At 46.9% G+C, this 14,535-nt stretch overlaps 14 pseudogenes; 13 read left to right on the forward strand and 1 right to left on the reverse strand.

Moving 5' to 3' along the window:
- Positions 1-191: 191 nt before the first annotated feature.
- On the forward strand, positions 192-310 carry LOC143958734 (5S ribosomal RNA; annotated as a pseudogene).
- A 1,874-nt stretch (positions 311-2,184) lies between these two features.
- On the forward strand, positions 2,185-2,303 carry LOC143958663 (5S ribosomal RNA; annotated as a pseudogene).
- Positions 2,304-2,410: 107 nt separating this feature from the next.
- On the forward strand, positions 2,411-2,529 carry LOC143958422 (5S ribosomal RNA; annotated as a pseudogene).
- A 110-nt stretch (positions 2,530-2,639) lies between these two features.
- Positions 2,640-2,758, forward strand: LOC143958396 (5S ribosomal RNA; annotated as a pseudogene).
- Positions 2,759-3,000: 242 nt separating this feature from the next.
- LOC143958365 (5S ribosomal RNA) lies at positions 3,001-3,119 on the reverse strand (annotated as a pseudogene).
- Positions 3,120-3,821: 702 nt separating this feature from the next.
- LOC143958511 (5S ribosomal RNA) lies at positions 3,822-3,940 on the forward strand (annotated as a pseudogene).
- A 108-nt stretch (positions 3,941-4,048) lies between these two features.
- On the forward strand, positions 4,049-4,166 carry LOC143958622 (5S ribosomal RNA; annotated as a pseudogene).
- A 108-nt stretch (positions 4,167-4,274) lies between these two features.
- LOC143958560 (5S ribosomal RNA) lies at positions 4,275-4,391 on the forward strand (annotated as a pseudogene).
- Positions 4,392-4,499: 108 nt separating this feature from the next.
- On the forward strand, positions 4,500-4,618 carry LOC143958438 (5S ribosomal RNA; annotated as a pseudogene).
- A 5,451-nt stretch (positions 4,619-10,069) lies between these two features.
- Positions 10,070-10,187, forward strand: LOC143958819 (5S ribosomal RNA; annotated as a pseudogene).
- A 1,112-nt stretch (positions 10,188-11,299) lies between these two features.
- LOC143958493 (5S ribosomal RNA) lies at positions 11,300-11,418 on the forward strand (annotated as a pseudogene).
- Positions 11,419-12,197: 779 nt separating this feature from the next.
- On the forward strand, positions 12,198-12,316 carry LOC143958751 (5S ribosomal RNA; annotated as a pseudogene).
- Positions 12,317-12,833: 517 nt separating this feature from the next.
- On the forward strand, positions 12,834-12,952 carry LOC143958502 (5S ribosomal RNA; annotated as a pseudogene).
- Positions 12,953-13,982: 1,030 nt separating this feature from the next.
- On the forward strand, positions 13,983-14,091 carry LOC143958619 (5S ribosomal RNA; annotated as a pseudogene).
- Positions 14,092-14,535: the final 444 nt, after the last annotated feature.

Below are 14,535 nucleotides of genomic sequence, written 5' to 3' on the forward strand. Positions count from 1 at the left end.
CCAATCTTGACTAATCTCAGAGGCTAAGCAGGGTCAGGCCTGGATGGTACTTAGATGGGAGACTGCCTGGGAATACCAGGTGGCATAGGCTTCTTTTTTTCTTTTTCTTTTGGCGTTGAATTTGTTTCCCTTGTTTACCAAGGTGACCATCTTGGCGTTTTTCAAGAGTGTTCAGGGTGCCCAAAGCGATTGCCTAAGGCCACATCTCCCTGAAAGCAACCGATCTCATCTGATCTCGGAGGCTTTGCAGGGTCGGGCCTGGTTAGAACCTGGGTGGGAGACCCCCTGGGAATACCTAGTGCCGTAGGTTTCTTTTTTATTAATTTTTTGGCGTTGACTTGTTTTTTGTCTTTTGTTTCCCAAGGTGACCATCTTGGTGTTTGTCAAGAGGGTTGAGGGTGCCGAAAGAGATTTCCTATGGCCACATCACCCTGAAAGTGCTCGATCTTGTCTGATCTCGGAGGCTGAGGAGCGTCTGACCTGGTTAGTAACAAATGGGAGACCTCCTGGGCAGTGGCGGTTGGTGAAGTTTTAGGATGGGGGGGCGCAAGACCACACCCCCTCAGATTTGCCCCCCCACTTATCACAAGCCACACCCCTTAGTGAATCAACATCATATAACAGGCTGCACATTATACACTGGGCTCTACTAAAGCAGATGAATCATGCCTATCTTGTGTATAACCACATCAGGCACCTTTTCTACAACCTGTAAATTGCACATATTTGCATTCTGCAACCTGTAAATCACACATATCTGCCTTCTGCAACCTGTAAATCACACATATTTGCATTCTGTAAATCGCACATAACTGCATTCTGCAAACTGTAAATTGCACATATCTGCATTCTGCAACCTGTAAATTGCCCATATCTGCATTCTGCAACATGTAAATCACACATATCTGCATTCTGTAAATCGCATTCTGTAAATCACACATATCTGCATTCTGTAAATCACACATCTGCATTCTGTAAATTGCACATATCTACAACCTGTAACTTGCACATATCTACAACATACAAATCGCACATATCTACAACCTGTAAATTGTACATATCTACAACCTGTAAATAGCACATATCTGCATTCTGTAAATCACATTCTGTAAATCGCACATATCTGCATTCTGTAAATCGTACATATCTGCAGCCTGTAAATAGCACATATCTACAACCTGTAAATCACACATATCTACCCTCTGCAACCTGTAAATCACACATATCTGCATTCTAAAAATCGCACATAACTGCGTTCTGCAACCTGTAAATTTCACATATCTGCATTCTGCAACTTATAAATTGCCCATATCTGCATTCTGCAACATGTAAATCGCAGATATCTGCATTCTGTAAATCGCATTCTGTAAATCGCACATATCTGCATTCTGTAAATCACACATCTGCATTCTGTAAATCGCACATATCTGCATGCTGTAAATCGCACATCTGCATTCTGTAAATCACATTCTGTAAATCGCACATATCTGCATTCTGTAAATCACACATATCTGCAACCTGTAAATAGCACATATCTACAACCTGTAAATCTTGTTTGGGGGGAGTATGCTGCCGACCACCGATAATAACCCTTTTTTTTTAAATCTTGTTTGGGGGATATGCTGCCAAACATCGATAATAAGTTATTATTGGTGGTCGGCAGCAAACCCCCCCAACAAGATTTAAAAAAAAAAGGGTTATTATCGGTGGTCTGCAGCATTAACCCCCATACCTGCCCCCCCAAACAAGAGTTTTTTTTTAAAAAGGGTTATTATTAATAACCCTTTTTTTAAAGCTTTTTGGGGGGGATGTATGCTGCCGGCCACCGATAATAACACTTTTTCTTTAAATTTTTTTAGCAGGGTGGGTGAAGGGGGTTGGGGTATGCTGCCAAGTGCGACCACCATAGTAACCCTGTGGATTTGGAGGGGGTACCGGCGGAGGCGCTGAATAAATAATAACGAATTTGTAAGCTGCCATGCGGCAGCCCCTTACCTGATCCTCTCAGGCGGGCAGAACAGAGAAGTGCTGTGCCAACGTCACTTCCTTGAGTGACGTCGGAAGCACCGCCCACCGCTCACTCAAAGTCTTTTTTTTTTTGGGTGTTGACTTGTTATTTTCCCTTGTTTACCAAGGTTAACATCTTGGCATTTTTCAAGAGGATTGCGAGTGCCCAATGCGATTGAATACGGCCACATCTCCCTGAAAGCAACCAATCTCATCTGATCTCGGAGGCTTAGCAGGGTCGGGCCTGGTTAGAGCCTGGATGGGAGACCCCCTGGGAATACCAGGTGCCGTAGGCTTTTTTTTATATTTTGTTGGCGTCGGCGACTTGTTTTATTTTTCTACTTGTTTGCCAAGCTGACCATCTTGGTGTTTGTCAAGAGGGTTGAGAGTGGCCACCAAAATCGCCTACGGCCACATCACCTGGAATGTGCCTGATCTCGTCTGATCTTGGATGCTAAGCAGGGTCGGGCCTGGTTAGTACCTTGATGGGAGACTACTTGGGAATAATAGGTGCCGTAGGCTTTTTTTTTTAATATGTTGTTGGCGTCGATGACCTGTTTTATTTTTCTGCTTGTTTGCCGAGGTGACCATCTTGGCATTTGTCAAGAGGGTTGAGAGTGACCGGCAAGATCGCCTACAGCCACGACACCCTGAATGTGCCCGATCTCGTCTGATATCGGATGCTAAGCAGGGTTGGAACTGGTTAGTACATGGATGGGAGACCACCTGGGAATACCAGGTGCTGTAGGCTTTTTTTTAATATGTTGTTGGTGTCTACGACCTGTTTTAATTTTCTGCTTGTTTGCCGAGGTGACCATCTTGGTTTTTGTCAAGAGGGTTGAGCGTGAGCAGTGATGTGGTGATGTGGCAATCTTGCTGACCACTCTCAACCCTCTTGACAAACGCTAAGATGGTCACCTCGGCAAACAAGCAGAAAAATAAAACAGGTCGTCGACGCCAACATATAATATATATATACAAAATATACAAAAAAGCTTACGGCACATGGTATTCCCAGGCGGTCTCCCATCCAGGTACTAAGCAGGCCCAACGCTGCTTAGCATTCGAGATCAGACGAGATCAGGCGCATTCAGGGTGATGTGGCCGTAGGCAAACATTGTGGCCACTCTAAATCCTCTTCACAAACGCCAAGATGGTCACCTCGGTAAACAAGCCAAAAAATAAAACAGGTCGTTGACGCCAACAACATATTAAAAAAATAAGCCTACGGCACCTGGTGTTCACAAGCGGTCTCCCATCAGGCCCGACCCTGCTTAGCATCTGAGATCAGACGAGATCAAGCATATTTCGGGTGTTGGGGCCGTAGGCGATATTGCTGGCCACTCTCAACCCTCTTGACAAATGCCTAAATGGTCACCTTGGCAAGCTTGAGAGGGAATGGGATGTTTATCCCAGAGCGTGTGGAAACCGATGACCTTTTCCTTAAATAGTTTGTGTGTCTGCATGTTAGAGTGAATGATGTGGAGGGATGTTGGTTTGTGCGTACCGAGAAAGGGCCAATGTCACCTTAAGTCAGTCGGTTGAAACATGTGAATCAAAAAACAATTAACAGATGCATCATAGTAACTTTTAGAACCATAACTATAACCAAAAAATAAAAAAGAAAAGAAAAGAAAAAACAGCCGTCCAGAATTCAGCTATCTCGTAGATGAGCTTGATCTCTGGGCACATGTATATAGAAGCCTGTCAGGTGGACGAGCCTGGTTCCGCAAGAAAGCCATAGGTAAGCAGTCCCCAGATAACAGTGACCATCTTGGCATTTGTCAAGAGGGTTTAGAGTGGCCAGAAAGTTTGCCTACGCCCACATCACCCTGAATGCGCCCGATCTCATCTGATCTCGGATGCTAAGCAGGGTCAGGCCTGGTTAGTACCTGGATGGGAGACCGCTTGGGAATACCAGGTGCAGTAGGCATTTTTTTAGTATGTTGTTGGCGTTGACGACCTGTTCTGTTTGTCTGCTTGTTTGCAGAGGTGACCATCTTGGCGTTTGTCAAGAGGGTCTAGAGTGGCGAGCAAGATTGCCTTTTCCACATCACCCTGAATGCACCCGATCTCGTCTGATCTTGGATGCTAAGCAGGGTCGGGCCTGGTTAGTACCTGGATGGCACACCGCCTGGGAACCCCAGGTGCCGTAGGCTTTTTTTTTATATGTTTTTGGCGTGGACGACCTGTTTTATTTTTCTGCTTGTTTGCTGAGGTGACCATCTTGCCGTTTTTCAAGAGGGTTGAGAGTGTCCAGCAAGATTGCCTATGGCCTTATCACCCTGAATGCACCTGATCTCGTCTGATCTCAGATGCTAAGCAGTCGGGCTTGGTTAGTACCTGGATGGGAGACCGCCTGGGAATACCAGGTGCCGTAGGCTTTTTTTTAATATGTTATTGGCGTCGATGACCTGTTTTATTTTTCTGCTTGTTTGCCGAGGTGACCATATTGGCATTTGTCAAGAGGGTTGAGAGTGGCCAGCAAGATCGCCTACGGCCCCATCACCCGGAATATGCCTGATCTCGTCTGATCTCGGATGCTAAGCAGGGTTGGGCATGCTTAGTACCTGGATAGGAGACCGCCTGGGAATACCAGGTGCCGTAGGCTTTTTTATAATATGTTGACTTTGACGACCCTTCTTCTTCTTCTTCTTCAGATGTTGCCTCGTCGAGTCCTCCGCTCACTATAGCTCTGACCGGGCACGCGGCGACTTATATAGGGACATCACCGGATGATGTCCCCGCCCATTATGGTGTCACAGTCCCAGAGGATGCTGGGACTGTGACATCATAATAGGCGGGGACATCATCCGGTGATGTCCCTATATAAGTCGCCGCGTGCCCGGTCAGAGCCATTGTGAGCGGAGGACTCGACGAGGCAACATCTGAAGAAGAAGAAGAAGAAGAAGAGAAGAACAGAACAGAAGGTGGCGGCGGCAGCAGCGGTGACAGCGGCGACAGAAGACCGGGCCACCGCCTGTAAAAGAGCTATAAGAAGGCGCGGTGGCCCAGCAGAAGAACTGAAGAGGGGGGACAAGACCCCTGAAGTCGGAAGAAGAGGGCAGCGGCGAGGAAGAAAGCCGGACTCCTCCGCTAGTAAAAGAGCTACAAGAAGATAGCGGAGGAGTGCGGCGAGAAGACCCCCGAAGACGGAAGACCCCCGGAGCTGTGCAATAAATTATTTTACCTTGTGTGTTGTGTTTTTTTTTGTACTTTATTTTACAGGTGAATGGGTAAGGGTACATTGTACCCCATACTCATTCACATAGGGTGGGGGGCCGGTATCCAGGGGCCCCCTTATTAAAGGGGGCTCCCGGATTCCGATAAGCCCACGCCCGCAGACCCCGACAACCAACGGCCAGGGTTGTCGGGAAGAAGCCCTTGTCCTCATCAACATGGAGACAAGGTGCTTCAAGGTGGGGGGGGCCGCGCGGCCCCCACTTCCCCAAGGCACCCCCCATGTTGAGGGCACGTGGCCTGGTACGGCTCAGGAGGGGGGGGGGCGCTCGCTCGCCCCTCCTTTCCTGGCTGGCTGGGTAGCGTGCTCGGACAAGGGTCTGTTGTGGACTTGGGGGGGACCCCCACGCGGATTTTTTTCAGCGTTGGGGTTCCCCTTTAAGTCCATACCAGGTGCCTACCTGGAGACCCGCTCGAAATGAGCGGACTTTTCTCCGGGCGGGAAAAGTCCATTCATTTCAAAAGTACGGCGGACTGGCACACACGCGGCCGGATTGTCCGCCGAAATGCGAGTCCAGCGGGAAGATTGGAGTGCAAAACTACTTTCTAAGTCCGCCGTACTTTCGGGTCAAAAAAGTATGCCAGAAGCCTACACACGGGGGGATTGTCCGGCGGACTTGAGTTTGCCGGACTTTTCCACCCGCTTGTTTGATCGTGTGTACGCGGCGTAAGAGTAACTAAAGATGAATTTGGATCCATGTGTACATGATCTGTATATTTTGACAGCAAGGTAGCCTTCCTGCTGTCAGAATTCAATAATACAGTGGAGAGGATTCCAGCACCCACATTGAGTGTGTGGATGGAGGAATCCAGTCAGGTGTTGTTTTTTAAATTTAACCCACTAGCTGAATAAAAAAAACTGACATGTGCATGGCCAGCGTTAGAGATTAAGGGGTTAAGTGACCTGGAGATATTGAAGCACAGTGGTTTGGGCAGCACAGTGGTGTAGTGGTTAGCACTCTCATCTAGCAGTAAGAAGGGTTGCTGGTTTAAATCCCAACCATGACACTACCTGCCTGGAGTTTGCATGTTCTCCCTGTGCCTGTCTATATTCAACCTTATAATTAAGCCAGGTTTAACCATGAAGTAAGCATTTTAGGTTAACAGTAAAAAAAAATGTATATCGTGCCATGGTTTCGATTGTGTATTTTTAACCCAAACCTCAGATTTCATTATCTCTGGATAAGTAAGCATAATGCCATTGTAAATTTTCTCTTTTTCATGACTGTTTGATAAGCGATGAAATCTTCAAGCAAGATGGGAAGCTATGATCTCACAAAGCAAGATGGGAAGCCAGGCACACTCCAAGCAAGACGGAATCCCTTTTCTGCTTCTGCAGCATTAGCAGATGGTGGGTACCTACATAAAAATCATGGATGATGATAAAATAAATTTTCTAACATGCTATAGAAGCAGTGTCAGAGTTATGAGCTTTAATCATAACTCATTGTTTGGGTTTAGCCACTGAATTTTGTGGACCCAAAAATATTTCTAGACTGAGTTAGGAATGAAAAAGTATATAGCTCCAATCAACAGCAGTGTTCAGGCGCAATGAACATAGATTTTTTGCTGCCCATTTCTTGCAGCTAGGCTTTAAACAGGACCCCCCTCCCAAGCCCACTGTAGCCATGAAATCTTCAAGCAAGATGGGAAGCCATGAAATCTTCAAGCAAGATGGGAAGCCATGAAAACTTCAAGCAAGATGGGAAGCCATTAAATCTTCAAGCAAGATGGCAAGCCATGATCTCATCAAGCAAGATGGCAAGCCATGATCTCTTCAAGCAAGATGGCAAGCCATGATCTCTTCAAGCAAGATGGCAAGCCATGATCTCTTCAAGCAAGATGGCAAGCCATGATCTCTTCAAGCAAGATGGAATCCCTTTTCTGCTCCTGCAGCATTAGCAGATGGTGGGTACCTACATAAAACTCATTAACCACTTCAGCCCCAGACCAATTGTCAGCCTAAGGACCAGAGGTCTTTTTACAATTTCGCACTGCACTGCTTTAAATGGTAATTATGTGGTCATGCAATGTTGTACCCAAACGAAATTTACGTCCTTTTCTTCCCACAAATAGAGCTTTCTTTTGATGGTATTTGATTGCCTCTGCAATTTTTATTTTTTGCGATATAAATGGAAAAAGACCGAAAAGTTAGAGAAAAAAATATATTTTCTACTTTTTGTTATAAGAAAAATCGAATACCGTATATACTCGAGTATAGGCCGACCCGAATATAAGCCGAGGCCCCCAATTTACCCCCAAAAAACTGGAAAACTTATTGACTCGTGTATAAGCCGAGGGTGAGACATGGCTGTCCATCCCTGTGTGTCCGTCCATCCCTGTGTGTGTGTCCGTCCATCCATCCCTGTGTGTGTGTCCATCCATCCATCCATCCATCCCTGTGTGTGTGTCCGTCCATCCATCCCTGTGTGTGTATCCATCCATCCCTGTGTGTGTGTGTGTGTGTGTGTGTGTGTGTGTGTGTATTCATCCATCCATCCATCCCTGTGTGTGTGTGTGTGTGTGTGTGTGTATCCATCCATCCATCCATCCATCCCTGTGTGTGTGTGTGTGTGTGTGTGTGTGTGTGTATCCATCCATCCATCCATCCATCCCTGTGTGTGTGTGTGTGTGTGTGTGTGTGTGTGTGTGTGTGTGTGTCCGTGCAGCCTTGTGTGTGTGTCCAGCCTACCTGTGTCCCAAGCCTCCGTCCCGAGCCGCCGTCGTCCCGAGCCTCCTCTGTCCCGTGCCTCCTCTGTCCCGTGCCTCCTCTGTCCCGTGCCTCCTCTGTCCCGTGCCTCCTCCGTCCCGTGCCTCCTCCGTCCCGTGTCGTGCCGATGGATCGCCGCTCTTCTCGGCGGCCATTCTACAATTCAAAAGCCGCGCCTCCTTCTCCGCCTGTGATAGGCGGAACACTCAATTTCCCAGCAGCCTGTGTTCCGCCTATCACGGACATCCTCTCATACTCGTCCGTAGTATGAGAATGAACGGATGTCCGTGATAGGCGGAACACTGACTGCTGGGAAATTCAGTGTTCCGCCTATCACAGGCGGAGGCGGAGAAGGAGGCGCGGCTTTTGAATTTTAATGTCCGCCGTCTGTCTGCTCGATACGCTGATCGAGCAGTCAGACAGCGGTGACTCGAGTATAAGCCGAGGGGGCACTTTCAGCCTCAAAAAAGAGGCTGAAAATCTCGGCTTATACTCGAGTATATACGGTAAACTCAATTTTAGTCATACATTTAGAGCAAAATTTATTCAGCCACATGTCTTTAGTAAAAAAAATGTCAATAAGCGTATATTTATTGGTTTGCGCAAAAGTTATAGCGTCTACAAACTAGAGTACATTTTCTGGAATTTACACAGCTTTTAATTTATGACTGCCTATCTCATTTCTTGAGGTGCTAAAATGGCAGGGCAGTACAAACCCCCCCCCCAAATGATCCCATTTTGGAAAGTAGACACCCCAAGGAAATTGCTGAGGGGCATGTTGAGCCCATTGAATATTTTTTTTTTCCCAAGTGATTGAATATTGACACAAAAAAAAAATGTTTACAAAAAGTTGTCACTAAATGATATATTGCTCACACATGCCATAGTCATATGTGGAATTGCACCCCAAAATATATTCTGCTGCTTCTCCTGAGTACGGGGATACCACATATGTGGGACTTTTTGGGAGTCTAGCCGCGTACGGCACCGGTTCCAAAAAAATGCATTGTTAGCGGGATCAGCCCAGATACCTGCTAGCACTTGCGTTTTGCCCCTCCGCCCAGCCCACCCAAGTGCAGTATCGATCAATCACTGTCACTTACAAAACACTAAACACATAACTGCAGCGTTCGCAGAGTCTGGCCTGATCCCTGCGATTGCCAACTTACAAACATCAGACAGCAGCAAGTGAGATGAAAAAAGATGGACGACAAAACAAATTATACAGGGGTGATAACCCTTCCCTATGTTTTCCAAAAAGCTTAAAAATTGTTTTTTTTGACTGGAGCTACACTTTAAAAATGTACCAGTTGAAAATTACAAACAGATTCAACTTAACACAACAAACCTACACAGTCCCTGTCTTGTTTGCACCGCCTGTATACTGCTGTTCTGAGTATATAGGGCCTGGGGGCCACACGCATTTCCTTTTTTTAATATGGGTACGGGGTTCCCCTTAATATGCGTACAAGACCCAAATAGGCTGGTAATGGGCAGGGAGGGCTACCCATGCCATTTTTCTGAATGATTTTCAACCATATTGCAGGAACCAGATATAACATTAAAACCGCAAGCAGTTTTAAATGGTGTTATTTCCGTTTAATGTCATTTTGTGCAGGGACTGTTCTAAACACGGGAAACACGTGGCACTTCACAGGCATACTACAGACACCCCCCAGGCACCATATTTAAAGGAATATTTCACTTTTTTTTTTCACTTTAATCGTCATTAAAATCAGTGCTCCCGCCAAAACGGCCGTTTTTAAAACCTTTTTTTGCATTGACCCATGTCCCCTGAGGCAGGAGTCAGGTCCCCAAACCCTTTTTAGGATAGTATCTTGCATATTAGCCGTTAAAATTAGCACTTTCCATTTCGAACGTTCGAGTCCCATAGACTTCAATGGGGTTCTAACGTTCGTTTCGAACGCGGGGTCCGTTCGAAAGTTCTGGTGCGAACCGAACCGGGGGGTGTTCGGCTCATCCCTACTGCCTGGGAATACTAGGTGGCATAGGCTTCTTTTTTTTTTTTGGCGTTGACTTGTTATTTTCCCTTGTTTACCAAGGTGACCATCTTGGCGTTTTTCAAGAGAGTTCAGGGTGCCCAAAGCTATTGCCTAAGGCCACATCTCCCTTAAAGCAACCGATCTCGTCTGATCTCGGAGGCTTAGCAGGGTCGGGCCTGGTTAGAACCTGGGTGGGAGACCCCCAGGAATACCATGTGCCGTAGGTTTCTTTTTTTTTGGGCGTTGACTTGTTTTTTCCTTTTTTTCCCAAGGTGACCATCTTGGCGTTTGTCAAGAGGGTTGAGGGTGCCCAAAGAGATTGCTTGTGGCCACGACACCCTGAAATCAACCGATCTTGTTTGATCTCAGAGGCTAAGCAGGGTCATGCCTGGTTAGAACCTGTATGGGAGACCACCAGGAATACCATGTGCCATAGGTTTCTTTTTTTTTTGCCATCGACTTTGTTTTTTTCCCTTGTTTCCCAAGGTGACCACCGTAGCGTTTGTCAAGAGGGCTGAGGCTGCCCAAAGAGATTGCCTATGGGCACATGACCCTGAAAGCGCCTGATCTCAAAGGCTAAGCAGGGTTGGGCCTGGTTAGTATCTGGATGGGAGACTGCCTGGGAATACCCATTGCCACAGGCTTCTTCTTTTTTTTTTTTTGGCGTTGACTTGTTATTTCCCTTGTTTCCCAAGGTGACCATCTTGGCATTTTGTCAAGAGGGTTGAGCATGCGCAAAGTGGTTGCCTAAGGCCACATCACCCTGAAAGCGACAAATCTTGTCTTATCTCGGAGGCTAAGCAGCTTTGGGCCTGATTCGTACCTAGATGGGAGACCGCCTGGGAATACCAGGTGCCGTAAACATTTTTTTTTTTTTTTTTTGGTGTTGACTTGTTTTTTTCCTCTTGTTTCCCAAGGTGACAATCTTGGTGTTTGTCAAGAGAGTTGAGGGTGCCCAAAGCAATTGCCTATGAGCACATAACCCTGAAAGCACCCCATCTCGTCCGATCTCGGAGGTTATGCAGGGTCGGGCCTGGTTAGTACCTTTTTAATTTTTTTGGTGTTGACTTGTTTTTTTCCCTCGTTTCCCAAGGTGACAATCTTGGCATTTGTCAAGAGGGTTGAGGGTGCCCAAAGAGATTGTCTACGGGCACATCACCCTAAAAGCGCCCCATCTCGTCGCATCTCCGAGGAGAAGTAGGGGCGGGCCGGGTTAGTACGCAGATGGGAGACCGCCTGGGAATACTAGGTGCTGTAGGTTTCTTTTCTTTTTTTCTCTTTTTACCCATGGATACCATCTTGGCAATTGTCAAGAGGGTTGAAGTTGCACAAAGAGATTGCCTACGGCCACATCACCCTGAAAGCGCACCATCTCATCTGATCTCGGAGACTAAGCAGTGGTGGGCCTGGTTAGTACTTGGATGGGAGACCGCCTGGGAATATCAGGTGCTATAGGCTTCTTTTTTTTTTCTTTTTCTTTTTGGCATTGACTTGTTTTTTTCCCTTGTTTCTCAAGGTGACCATCTTGGCGTTTGTCAAAAAGGGTTGAGGATACCCAAAGGGATTGCCTACAGCCATATCACCGTGAAAGAGCCCAATCTCATCTGATCTCGGAGGCTAAGCATGGTCGGGCCTAGTGACCATCTTTGTGTTTGTCAAGAGGGATGAGGGTGCCCATAGAGATTGTCCACGGGTAGGGTCGGGCCTGGTAAGTACCTGGATGGGAGACCACCTAGGAATACAAGGTGCTGTAGGCTTCCTTTTTTTTTTATTTGGGGCGTTGACTTGTTTTTTCCCTTGTTTCCCAAAGTGCATTTTGGCATTTGTCATGGGGGTTGACGGTACCCAAAAAGATTGGCTATGGCCACATCACCTTGAAAGCGCCCAATCTTGTCTCACCTTGGAGGCTAAGCAGGGGCTAAGCCTGGTTAATATCTGGATGGCAGACCGCCTGGGAATACCAGGTGCCGTAGGCTTATTTTTTTTTGCGTTTACTTGTTTTTTTCCCTTGTTTCCCAAGGTGACTATATTGACGTTTGTCAAGATGGTTGAGGGTGTCCGAAGAAATTGCCTATGGCCACATCACCCTGAAAGTGACTAATCTCGGAGGCTAAGCATGGTCAGGCCTGGTTAGTACCTGGATGAGAGACTGCCTGGGAATACCAGGTGCCACAGGCTTCTCTTTTTTTCTTTTTTTGGCTTTTTTTTCAAGAGGGTTCAGGGTGCCCAAAGCAATTGCCTACAGCCACATCTCCCTGAAAGCAACTGATCTCATCTGATTTCGGATGCTTAGCAGGGTTGGGTGTGGTTAGAACCTGGATGGGAGACCCCCTAGGAATACCAAGTGCTGTAGGTTTCTTTTTTTTTTTGTTGTTGACTTGTTTTTTTTCCCTTGTTTCCCAAGGTGACCATCTTGGCGTTTGTCAAGAGGGTTTAGGGTGCCGAAAGAGATTGCCTATGGGCACATGACCCTGAAAGCGCCTGATCTCGGAGGCTTAGCAGGGTCGGGCTTGGTTAGAACCTGAATGGGAGACCCCCTAGGAATACCAAGTGCTGTAGGTTTCTTTTTTTTTGTTGTTGACTTGTTTTTTTTCCCTTGTTACCCAAGGTGACCATCTTGGCGTTTCTCAAGAGGGTTGAGGGTGCCGAAAGAGATTTAATATGGCCACATCACCCTGAAAGTGCCTGATCTTGTCTGATCTCAGAGGCTGAGCAGCGTCTGCCCTGGTTAGTAACAAATGTGAGACCTCCTGGCAATAACCAGTCCCATTTGCTTCTTTTTTTTTTTTTGGCGTTTACTTGTTTTTTTCCCTACTTTCCCTAGGTGACCATCTTGGTGCTTGTCAAGAGGGTTGAGGGTGCCCAAAGGTATTGCTTATGGCCACGACACCCTGAACACACCCGATCTCGTTTGATCTCAGAAGCTAAGCAGGGTTGGGCCTGGTTAGTACCTGAGTGGAAGACCGCCTGGGAATACAAGGTGCCGTCATTTTTTATTTTTTTGCCGTTTGTTTGACTTGTTTTTTTCCCTTGTTTCTCAAGGTGACCATCTTGGCGTTTGTCAAAGAGGGTTGGGGATACCCAAAGAGATTACCTACAGCCATATCACTGTGAAAGCGCCCAATCTCGTCTGATCTCGGAGGCTAAGCAGCGTCGGGCCTAGTGACCATCTTTGCATTTGTCAAGAGGGATGAGGGTGCCCAAAGAGATTGCCTATGGGCAGGGTATGGCCTGGTTAGTACCTGGATGGGAGACAGCCTGGGAATACAAGGTGCTGTAGGCTTCCTTTTTTTTTTTTTGCGGGGGGGGGGGGCCTTGACTTATTTTTTTCCCTTGTTTCCCATGTTTATTATCTTGGCATTTGTCAAGATGGTTGAGGGCACCCAAAGAGATTTCCTATGGCCACATCACCTTGAAAGCGACCAATCTCGTCTAATCTTGGAGGCTAAGCAGGCTCAGACCTGGTTAGTACCTGGATGGGAGACTGCCTGGGAATACCAGGTAGCATAGGCTTCTTTTATTTTTATTTTTTTTGGCGTTGACTTATTTTTCCTTGTTTTCCATGGTGACTATCTTGGCATTTGTGAAGGAGGTTTAGGGTGCCCAAAGAGATTGTCTATGGCCTCATCACCCTGAAAGCTCAAAATCTCGTCTTATCTCGGAGGCTAAGCAGGGTCGGGCCTGATTAGCATCTGGAGGGGAGACCGCCTGGGAATACCAGGAGCTGCAGTCTCCTTTTTTTTTTTTTTTTGCGTTAGACTTGTTTTTTTCCCTTGTGACCATCTTGGCATTTGTCAAGAGGGTTGACGGTGCCCAAAGAGATTGCGTGAGGCCACATCACCCTCAAAGCCCTAATCTCATCTGATCTCGGAGGCTAAACAGGGTCAGCCCTGGTCAGTACCTGGATGGGAGACCGCCTGAGAATAGCATGTGCTGTAGGCATCTTCTTTTTTTTTTTGCCTTGTTTCCCAAGATGACCATCTTGGCGTTTGTCAAGAGGGTGGAGTGTGCCCAAAGAGATTGCCTACAGCCACATCACCCTGAAAGCACCTGATCTTGGAAGATAAGCAGAGTCGGGCCTGGTTAGTACCTGCATGGGAGACCGTCTGGGAATACCAGGTGCTGTAGGTTTTTTTTTTTTGGAGTTGACCTGTTTTTTATTTCTGGTTTCCCAAGATGACCTTCTTGGCATTTCTCAAGAGGGTTTTGGGTGCCAGAAGAGATTGCCTATGGCCACTCCACTCTGAAAGCACCCGATCTCATCTGGTCTTGAAGGCTAAGCAGAGATGGGCCTGCTTAGTGCCTGGATGGGAGACCGCCTTTTTTTGTGGTTCCCCAAGGTACCACAAAATCTTGGCATTTCTCAAGAGGGTATTCCCAGGCGGTCTCCCATCTAGGTACTAACCAGGCCCGCCCCTGCTTAGTATCAGATGCTTTCAGGGTGATCTTGCCATAGGCACTCACTTTTGGCACCCTCAACCCTCTTGACAAACACCAAGATGGTCACCTTGGGAAACAAGGGAAAAAAAGAAGTCAACTATGCCATATTAGCACCTCAAGAAATGAGATAGGCAG

This window comes from Lithobates pipiens, unplaced genomic scaffold, assembly GCF_037356315.1.
Source record: "Lithobates pipiens isolate NorthernLeopardFrog02 unplaced genomic scaffold, aLitPip1_a1.2 Scaffold_61, whole genome shotgun sequence".
Lineage (NCBI taxonomy): Eukaryota > Metazoa > Chordata > Amphibia > Anura > Ranidae > Lithobates > Lithobates pipiens.